We start from the raw sequence: 11,074 nt of genomic DNA, 5'->3' as shown, positions 1-11,074 counted from the left end.
TTGGAAATACCACCAAATGAAAAAAAAAATTGCAGTCAGGAGTTGGCTGTAGAACTATTCAAGTATAATTAAGTTTTTTGTTGTTGTTACAGTCTTTGGTTTATGATTTCTACTTTCAGTGTGAACTATGAGTGCACGAGTAAGATCTAGATCAAGAGGAAGAAGAGATGGTAAAGAAACTTCCAATTCAATTAGACCTGTGATTGTGAGTGTTTTTTTTAACATTTTATTTCAATTGGTAGAGATTTATTTTTGTGAAAAAAGATCAAAAAACCAGTGTAGATCTGAACTGGCACAGATCTGTTGTATAAAGGACATTCCCACTGAAAATTGCTGGAAACTGAATCTCATGAATAAGACATTGAGCAAAGAGCCTCATATTCTAATGTTGTCTGGCTTTGTATATAATGAATCTGGAATAGTCCCTATGATTGCCTAGTCATACTAATTGATAAACAAATAGCTCATCCACAAGACTGAGATCCTAATTAGAATAAGATATATTCAGTGCTTATATAAATATATCAAAATAGATTCTACTGTCATGTATAACTAAAAAGAACAAATAGAAAATTAAAAATAGCCAAAAGATTAAAATGTATTCCAGAATTATTGGTGTTTGCAGTTAACACCTTTCTTAGATTACTTTCTAGATCGCATTAGATAGCAAGAGTAATTTTTTTGTTGTGGTGGTGCTGAGTATACAACCCAGGCCCTCCTGCATGCTAGGCAAGTGCTGTGCCACTGACCTATATTCTCAGACCTTGATTGACTAGTTTGTTTTTTTTGTTTGTTTTGGTACCAGGGATTGAACCCTGGGATACTGAAACAGTAAGCGGCATTCCCAGCCCTTTTTATTTTTATTTTTTTAAACTTTGAGACAGGTTCTTGCTAAGTTTGTTGAGATTGGCTTTGAACTTGCAAACCTCCTACCTCAGCCTATGGGATTATAGGCATGGACACCCACTTCCAGTTTATATTAACATTCTTAAGAGTGCTTACAAGGAAGAGGATAGGACAAACCTCTTCATATTTGTTTGTGACTCGTTATTTCATACAGTATGTATATTTGTGCCTTATTTTGTTATTGTATTAATAAAATGTTCTTTATTTGCACTTGTGTTTCCTAAAGGCTATAAAGAAGAGTGATGAAAAATCTGAAGAGAAACCACCACCAACTAAGAGTCAGGATATTGAAACTGGACAAGAAGAAGAAGAAGGAATAGTTGTGGTTGAAATTGAAGAAGGTATGAAGTAATATTTTCTATTTCCAGTTATATTAGTAACAGGAATAAAAAAGCATTCCCTGTAACTGAATGGAAACCTGTTTGGTAAGAAATGTTGTAGTTTTCAGCTGACCATAGTCCCCCACTATGACAAATTTTCTCTCAGCATTTTACCTATCATACATCAGAAGAGCTATTTGGCATGTTGAAAAATACATGAACAAATCAAGAGATACAGTAAAGTTAGACACACTTACACATGGTTTCACTTAGCTAGTGTTCTTCTTGGGATGTTATTTTCTCAGCTTAAGTCATTGCATCAAAAGCTTGAACAAACCTACATGTTTTATGGTTTACTCTTTGCAGTTTTTGGAAAATTCCATAATACGAAGAAAAATGTGAAATTCTTTCCTAGTTCCTGATAAAGTCTTCAATGTGTTGTTCTTTCTGAACTGTAATGTAGTTGTCACATAATTCTTTAATTTTTTCATTAGAAAATACTTTAAAAATGCATAAAAGTCATAAGGAAGTACAGGGAACTCCTGTATACTATTTGCCTTGATTAACCAATTGCTAACATTTTGCCACCCATTGCCCTCTTTTTACGTGTTAATATGTATATTATTGCTAAATCATTTGAGAATAAGTTTCAAATACCACAACCCTTTGCTCCCTAAAAACTTCAGTATTCATCATCTAAAAATGGGAATATTCTCTTTAATAATCCCAGTACAATTATCAAATTCAAGAAATTTTAATATTGATAAAGCATGATCTTATATAGTCTACTACAGTTTTGTTAGTTGACCTAATAACATTATTTATAGCACATTTTTCCTTCCTGATCAGTTTCCAATCATAGCTACCCATCACATTTAGTTTTCATACTTCTTTGGTCTCCTTTAACTTGGAAGTGTCCCTCAGTCTTTGTCTTTCACAACATTGAGTACCATTTTCACAACATTGATTAATATTTTGTAAAATATTTCTAAATTCTGGTTTGTTCCATATACTTTTCTTAAAGATCTTTTTGCTCCTTTATTGAAACCTGCTGAGTGCCAGATAATGTGCTAGATGTTGCAAATATAAATACTAATGAGAGAATTATTTTGTTCTTGACTCAGATCTATTCAGAGAAATTCATGTAAACAAATAACTGATCTAATGAGATAATTGCAATAGTATAAGTGGTATGTAGGGTTTAATAGTGACAAATTGTTTTAAACAGTCTTAGAAAATAAATGCTTCATAGTGGAAGTTATATTTGAGAAAGCCAATTTCCTCATTTTCAAACAGAAAACTCCAATACTCACTGCATTCTTATGCATCACATTTGTTACAATACTAGCCTACAGAGCTTTATTTAATGACAATAATTTTTGGTTTACTGCTTACTGTAAGCTCAGGGGCATGGCTAGTGGCCAAATAAAATCAGACAGAGAGCAGCTGAAGCAAGCTTTATTGGAATTTGGCTCTCGGGAGAAATTCCCAGCCTCCCCCCCCCCAGGTCAGGTAGGGAGCCGGAGAAAATCGCATGTGGCTGGCTCTGGCTGCCCAGGGTCTTTGTAGGCTGGAATGGGCGGGGTCCTGCTGAGTGACAGGTGGAGGTAAAGGTCAGTGGAGTTTTCCTGCCTGTTTAATTAGTTGCCATGGGGTGCGCTGCCCTTTGCCTCAGTTGCTGTGCTCTCCGTCATATATTCCCCCAATTTCCGACCTAACATCCCGAACTTTTTGGTGATATAGGGTGCCAGAGTCCATCTGGCTACTTCCTGCATGTTAGGGGGCATTGTGGGGAAAGAAAGGTTCGAGTTTTAGTGTGGGGAAAGAAAGGTTCGAGTTTTAGGTCGGTGGAGAGGTGGCTATAAGAGTGTAGGAGCATCTGGTTGTATGTCACCCTGGCAGCCTCACTCATGTGGTTCCGGGCAAACCTGAGAAGACAGGGAGCAATCATTAGCAGAAATCCTATCACAAATAGGAGAGTAAGGGTAGGGGTCAGCTAGGTGACAAGAGTGGAGTTCAGCCATCCTGGCCAGGGGTCATTTGATTCTTCTTGCATCAGCCTTTCATTTAGACGTCTGAGAGTTTCAATGTTTTTTTCCCATTAGACCGGTTTCATTGATGCAGCAACAACATTCTTCTCTTGGGAAGAGGCATGTTCCCCCTTTGTCTGCCATCAGATCCAGTGCCTCGACGGTTCTGCAAGGAAACTTGAGCAATAAATATTATTCATCTTTGAAGGGATGTCGGGGGCAGCAGATGCCTCTACTGCCTGTTGGAGTTGCTGCTCTAGCTTTTGGGGGGCAGTGACTGCATAACCAAGTCCTCTTGTTGGTATAATCTGTGTTTAGTAGAGATCTCTATAATTCTGTGACCTAGGGCTAGATAATCATACTAGCAAGCATAGATTAAGCCTACATATGTAACTTAGGAGGATCTGTAGGCCTTAAACTGACTAAAAACTCCTGATTCTGGCAGTTTCTCTTGATAGTTAGCAGGTATATCTGCCTAAGAATCTCTCTTGTAGCTTCCAGTATTTACTGTAGGGGGGTTAACACAAGTGTACATCTTAGGTTGTATTTAACTATTGTTTCTTTTAAATGCCCAAGAATGGCTATATTTCAGTTTTAACTGTTTTGCTAGGTGTTTAAGACCAAGCTGGTTAAATTGACCTGTTCCTATCTGTTAAGAGTCAGCTGAATTCCCACAGGGGTCACTTGTAGGGAACTTAAGAGCAGCTTCTTATCTCCGTTAGTGCCATCCATCAGGCAGAGTCTCCTCGATGAAGTGGCTTCCCTTGGAAGCATCAGTGATGTCTCCCTTTTCCAATGACTGTCCTCTGTAGCAGGTGCATTGATTGGCTTTTCATCCTTCAGTGGTCTCATAAATCTCCCTGATCGGGAGGTTGTGTGGCCCAGAGTTGCAAAGCTCCTTAGAGAAGTTCTCTTGTTCCCTGGGTTCAGGCTGACTCTTAGGGCAAGAGCCAAATACTGGCTTTTCTTGGCCTCTGTATTTAATCTCAGTCTCTTAAGTTTGATCTTAAACATCCAGCAAGTTAGTCTCACTGGTCATAAAGTAAGAGTGCTGGGCTTTAACTTTACTGTCTATAATTTTACAGTTATTTACCCCCATTTCAAGTTAATTTACAGTGTTTGCTCTTGAAGCAGTACTTCTGCAAAAAATTAATCAGGCAACAGAGTTTACAAGGAAAACATAAAATGGAATCACCAATAGTAAAACATTCAGTTTGTGCAATAGCTATCTAGAATTTTGGCTTGAGTTATTCATTATATCCCCTGTTTGAGATCATAGTAATCTTTACAACAAACATCAAACTTTTGAACACAACTTTAAATGCATTAAAGTCTGGCTTATTTTGCAGCCATTCTAACATGCAGCAGGGTGGGGGGCAGAGCCTTATTTCAGGTAAGGTAGGGCTCTTCACAAATCTTAGGTAAAATGTTCTAATTCTGAAGCTGATTTTTGCCTCTTTTGCCATAACCAGCATGACCAAATTTTCAAGTTCAGTGAGGGGCAAAGGAGGATTAGAAAATATTTATAAACACAGATTTTGAAGATTAAGCTGAGATCAGATGGAGCTCTGTTCTCTGATGGAAATGCAGATCTAAAGAGTTACATCAGCAATCTTCATTTATATATGTCTTATTATCAGGTTAAAGATTATGTAAGCATTATTCTTTGTTTTCAGGAAAGTTACAGAGACTAGGATATCTATGTAACTTCTTTATAGCTGCAAAGTGCAATGTTAGGAGCTCTGTGTAGCTCTCAAGAAAGTCCACTGTCCAAAGTTACTGTAGGTGGGCAGGAACCAGAGAAGGAAGCTGATGAAACACTGGTTATCTAGCAAAATAATTCCTTCCTGCTCAAGAGCTGTGTGCCTGAGATCAATGACAGAGCTGATAGGACTCCTGCACAGAGCTTCCCCAGAAAGGGTACTGCCACAGCAATTAGGCATCTTGTGCTCCTGCACAGGAACACTCCCAGGCACCAGGCATGCCACAGTCATGAGGTCAGAGACCCCAATCTCAGTCACTGTTGCCCCATTTTTTTGTTATTGCGCATCACACTCTTTCTTAAATGTCATTTTAAGAAGTTTATAAAGAATAAAACTTAACAGACACAATGTCAAGAGTACATTAGTATTTGACCTTAGGAAAAACCTTAAATAGCTTTAACTGATTGTCTCACATACATATAACTAACTTAGTTACATGCAAACTTGTTGAAATTTGCCCTTTACTTACACACAGACTTTCTTAGCGCTTACTTAAACTCTTATGTATTTTATCACACAAAGACTTTCTCACCCAGAAACATTTTATTTTCCCTTCTACTGAATACATTCCCATACTTAGAACCTTATGTTTTTCTTTCCTATCTGGTGACCCTTTGTGGTGAAAAATCCATGCTCCTTCCAAATAGTCAAATGTGAGTGAACAATCAAGAAGGCATATTTGGAATCTGTGTAGATATTAACCTGTTTACCTTCGGACAGAATTAGAGCCCTAATCTGAGCAAAGAGTTCAGCCTTTTGGGAAGTGGTCCCTTCTGGAAGGCAATTGGCTTCCAGAGCTGAGGCGGTGGTGACTGCTGTGTAAGTGGCTCTAGGGCATCCATCTGTACCCAGCACAGAACTGCCATCTACAAAAATGGTTAGGTCAGGTGGGGGAGTGGGTAATTGAGGAGGTCTTCACGAGGTGAACATAGGGCCTCTAGCACCTGTGGGAGTGGAAGGGATTTATGGCTTAAGAGGTCCTGTAGTCGATGGGTGGAAAATACAGTTATTGGTTGGAGTAGGGTGAGTTTTAGAGGTTCCTTAGTTGATTCAGCTGCTGCAGTCAGTGCTCAGAGACATGGTAGCCACCCACAAATGGCAGAATCAAGCTGCCTGGAGAGATATGCCACCAGTCTGTAGGAAGGTCTGGTTGGTTGTGCAAGGAGACCAGTGGCAACGCCCTGTAAATTAATAAGATGTTTCCCAGAAACACATTTGAGTAATCCCACACATATCAAATCCTTATTTTACTGTAAAAAACCAAGATATCGGATAGGTATATTGAACAGTATTTGTGGTCTCTTTTCTGTTGGAGACAAGTTCTAGAAACAAATGATTAATATCAATTAACATTTTTTAACTTGACCACCTGGAGACATGTGAGGTAAGTCATGATATGTACATGATTTTTGGACACAAAATAGACAACACAATATACACATAACACAAAAACAAAGACCTTGTAGTTTTTATAGGTGAGATTTTCATTGCAATGTAACAGATACTCAAAAACTCGAGTTCAATAAAAATAGTACTGATCAAAACATCAATGTTATGAGCTCAAAAAATATAGAATTTAAGAACAAAAACAAAACAAGAGTTCTGGAAAAGTGACACAGCCGTTAATTATTACTGTGTTGGAGTTCTAGTAAAAGGCTTTTTTTTTTTTTTTTTTTTTTTTTTTGCACCTATGGGAGAGTCATGTCTGTTAGGTGGACTTGGTCAACAAGATGTTGTGGTGCCTATTGGATGCAGGGTCATATTGGGTGAGAGTGGGAGAAAGACATACTAATTGAGATCGTAAGTCTGGGAAAGATATCTAAATTCCTTAATATAAGTAGAGGAGTTAGCAGAGAAAGACCCTAAACGTTTCTCATCTGGGAAAGATCCCGGGGTGAGAATGGAACTTGGATTCCCACAACACCCTCTGCACCAGCCACCTCAGGAGGAGAAAGAGCTCTGGGTTAGGCGGTGGGAGGGTCTGAAGAGATCGTGTGCAAGTGCTAACAGGGGAGGAGGGAATGAAGTGGGTGGAGGGACGTTCTGGAGGAGAAGGAAGGGAGGTGGGAGGCTCTGAGGAGGAAGAGGAGGAGGAGCTGCATCTGCAGGAGAAGGAGGGGGCAGGTGTGTAGGAGGAGAACAGGAAGAGAAGGGGGAATTCTGGCCAGGGCATGGAGGGGGTGGGATTTGGGTCCAGCCCAGAGAGGAGAACTTGGGTGGTGGAACAGGTGGAAAAAAGGGTGGGGTGAGAGCCAAATTCCAAAAAGAAAAGCTTGCAAATGGTCATGAGTGCCCTTTGGTGGCCATCTTGAGCCATCATCTAAAACATACTGAGGCCAGGCCACGGTCAAATGAAAAACTAGCCGTTTATGGCTTAAGTATTGCCGGGAGTCCCAGTTTAGTGAAGTTACAGTAGAAACAGCCCAAAGAAGTTTTGGGGTCCAATGAGCTCTCGGTATTTCCCATTAGCTGTCCAACTTTACCCAGGTAAATGTACAGAAGAAGAAAAAGGTGTCCTAGTTTTAGCTCGTGCACACCAGTAAACTGGCGGACCGGCCAAAAGCCAAAACGTCTTTTGACTTTTGGGGGTCTGGAACGGAATAAACGGGGGGGGGCAGGGAGCTAACTGGAGGCTGGGACATCTCCATGGGGGGGTACTGTGACGTGCACAAAGGGCAGACCCCTTGCGGATCAGATGGTAAAGATTGGAAAGGCAAATGGGAAAAACTCCAGGGAACTTACCCCGTCTGTTGCCGGATAAAGGGAAACGGGATGGAGTGGAATGGAGCAGAGCTGAGCAGAACAGAATGGAATCTCCTGGTTCTTCTGAGGGAGGGTGTGGATCTCAACCCCGATGTGGGGAATCCTGAAAACCCTCCCGTGTTTTGACACCAAATGTAAGCTCGGGCACAAGTTAGTGGCCAAATAAAATCCGGACAGAAAGCGGCTGAAGCAAGCTTTACTGGAATTTGGCCCTGGGGCAAAATTCCTAGAGTCCCCCCTCCCCAACACAAGTCAGGATAGGGAGCCGGATATAGGCCAGAATGGGCGAGAGTCCTGCTGAGTGACAGGTGGAGGTAAGGGTCAGTGGAGTTTTCCTGCCTGTTTGATTGGTTGCTGTGGGGCACGCTGCCCTTTGCCTCAGTTGCTCTCCTGTCTGTCATATAGTCACCCAAATTCTGACCTAACATGTTTATAACTTTTTATTTATACAAGAACCTGAAATTGATGTTGATTGCCTGGAAACAAATATGAACAGCACTATGTGCGAGGGTACTGATGGCCCTGATGTGAAAGAGAAGATTTCAACTAATGTAGGGTGTGCCAGAGTTCCGGAAACAGGTACCTTATCCATTAAGAAGTCATGGAGTTGCTCTTTTCTGCAGTATTATACTTTAATAACAAATCTCACAAAGATTATTTGAAAGGTAGTTCAGACATCATATACTTGATTCAAAGACATTTTCAGGAAAAAAAAAACAATTAGATCAAAACTGTGTTGTTGAATTATAAAATATCAAACTATGACTATTTGGCATATATTTCATTTAAAACCCAAGGTAATTGATCAAATACTTTTTAAAGTATATAAAATCATTTAAAATATCCAAGTAGTAATTGGATGTTTAGATAGCACAGTAGTGCTTCCTTTTTTTTAATTTGCCAAAAATTTTTATGAAAAATTACTTTATATTTTAGACACTAGAAAATAAGTTCTCTTTTGGCTTTTGTATGTTAAAAATTCATGAGCCAGGATGATGTTACTTAATGGTATAGTACTTGCCTAGCATACATGAAGCCCAGAGTTCAATCCATAGTATGATAATAAATAAATACGTAAATGAATAAATGTATGTATGTATGTCTTCAGCTAAGCTGAGAAATTGTACCATTTTCCTCCTCTTTTTTTTTTTTTTTTTGGTGGTGCTAGAGTTGGAACCCAGGGCTTCCAGCTTTCATTTTTAATTTTATCTATCATGGTGGCTTAAACTGGTATGACTAATTTTTATTATCCAAACTAGGACACTACTGAGAGTGAAAGGGAGTGATGTGAACATTTACACCAGCACAATGGGGCCCAATGGAATGTCCACCCTACTGTAAATGTACCACTTAGCAGTTGAACTATATCAATGAATATTTTCGCACTTTTGCACAAGAGCCCACAAATGAATTGCTGTTCTTTGAACTATTTAGTGATTTAAACAGTTTCAATTATGATATTATTACTTTAGCTAATAATCATTAATAGAGTGCTTTAAATCAGTACACTTGAATGGCTTATTTTGCTTCTTAGAGTTTTTGTTTGATTAATTTTTATAATTGAAATCACTATTTTGCCCTCTACTTAATATTATTATTAAATGGGCTTAGAGGATTTACTCTATTCTGGATTTTGAAATGTCTGTTTTCTCATAACACCAGAAATAGGGATGCATATTAAAAATTAGTGCTGGTATGCCTAAAGATGAACATTTGCATAGAAGTCTATGCAGTGTTTAGAGTTCTGGTTTTAGTTTATCATATAAAACCCAAACTATAGTGTCCTTCATATATATGTGCTTTTATTGTCATCTCAGTAAAGTTCTGCTAAGTAATGTACCCAATTTTTTAATTTATATTTTAGGTGATGTTCAGTCATAAGTTAAATAGAAGACAAGCTGAAGCCATACATATTGTTGGTGCACTGAAAATTTCGCTTACATTTTTCTCAATAAAGTTTTACAATTTTCTGTGAAGAAGTCATGTCTTTTGTTAAATCTGATATTATTGTAAATGGCATCTTAAAACTGTCCATGTTATGTGGGGTGCTGTGGTGCACTCCTGTAGTCCCAGCTGCTCAGGAGGCTGAGGCAGAGGAGGATCATGAGTTGAAAACCAGTCTCAGCAAAAGTGAGGTGCTAAGCAACTTAGTGAGACCCTATCTCTAAATAAAATACAAAATAAGACTGGGGATGTGGCTCAGTGATTGAGTGCCCCTGAGTTCAATCACTGTTAACCCCCCCTGCAAAAAAAATACTCTCCATGTTGTTTATATTCGGTACAGTGGTTTTCGTATGTTGATTTCTGCATCTTTAAGCCTTGCTAAACTTGTTTATTCTACTAGTTTACATCTTTTGATTTTTCTGCATACACAACCATACCTTATGTAGATAATAACCACATGGCACATGCCTGTAATCCCAGTGGCTCAGGAGGCTGAGGCAGGAGGATCACAGGTTCAAAGCCAACCTCCGCAATTTAGTAAGGCTATAAGCAACCTAGAGAATCCCTGTCTGAAAATAAAAGAAAAAAAAAAGTGCTGGGAATGTGACTCAGTGGCTAAAGCACCCTGAGTTCATTCCCTGGTACAGAAAAAAAAAAAAAACCCAAAAAGAAAACAAAACAAAAAAAATCCCCAACTAAACAACAACAAAGTACTTAATGATGAATTATGAATATGTGTTGAATTGTATCACTTGTTCTGTATCTGTTGATGTGTGTTTTTCTATTAATCTGTTAATGGGGCATTCATAGAATAAGCCCAGTTTAAAGCATGACGTATTGTCCTTTTGATATATTGCTGCTTCCTTGTCCTCATGATTAGGATTTTTGCAGTTTTGTTCACAAATGAAATCGTCCTGTAAATGTTCGTGTGTATTCTTTGTATTGAGGTTTTTTTTCCCCCATTTTTTGTTGTTTCTTTTTAGTTACACATAACATTAGAATTCATTTTGACATAGTTAAAAAAGCATGGAATATAATTTACACAAATTCAGTCCCTGGTATTTCCCTCTTTGTCCCATTCCTTCTACTCTACTGATCCTTCTATTTACTTTAGATTTTTTTTAGTTGGTGTCTTGTGGATATACCTGATGGTGAGATTCACTGGGTATATTCATATATGTACATAGGAAAATTAGGTCAGATTCATTACACTGTTTTTCCCTTATCCATGTCAAGGGTTTTTTTTTTTTTAAATAACTAGTTGTAGATAAATACAATACCTTTATTTTTATGTGGTGCTCAGGATCAAACCTAGTACTTCACACATGCTACACAAGTACTCTACCAC

The 11,074-nt window shown here is 38.6% G+C and overlaps 1 long non-coding RNA gene across 1 annotated transcript; it reads left to right on the top strand.

Moving 5' to 3' along the window:
* The first annotated feature begins 1,143 nt into the window (after window positions 1-1,143).
* On the top strand, window positions 1,144-9,704 carry LOC306650661. Its single transcript, XR_013760986.1, has 3 exons — window positions 1,144-1,247; window positions 8,236-8,361; window positions 9,647-9,704. It is a non-coding gene; the product is annotated as an uncharacterized lncRNA (long non-coding RNA).
* Window positions 9,705-11,074: the final 1,370 nt, after the last annotated feature.

Source organism: Sciurus vulgaris (genome assembly GCF_902686455.1).
Source record: "Sciurus vulgaris genome assembly, chromosome: X".
NCBI lineage: Eukaryota > Metazoa > Chordata > Mammalia > Rodentia > Sciuridae > Sciurus > Sciurus vulgaris.
This window is presented reverse-complemented; position numbering and strand designations above follow the sequence as displayed.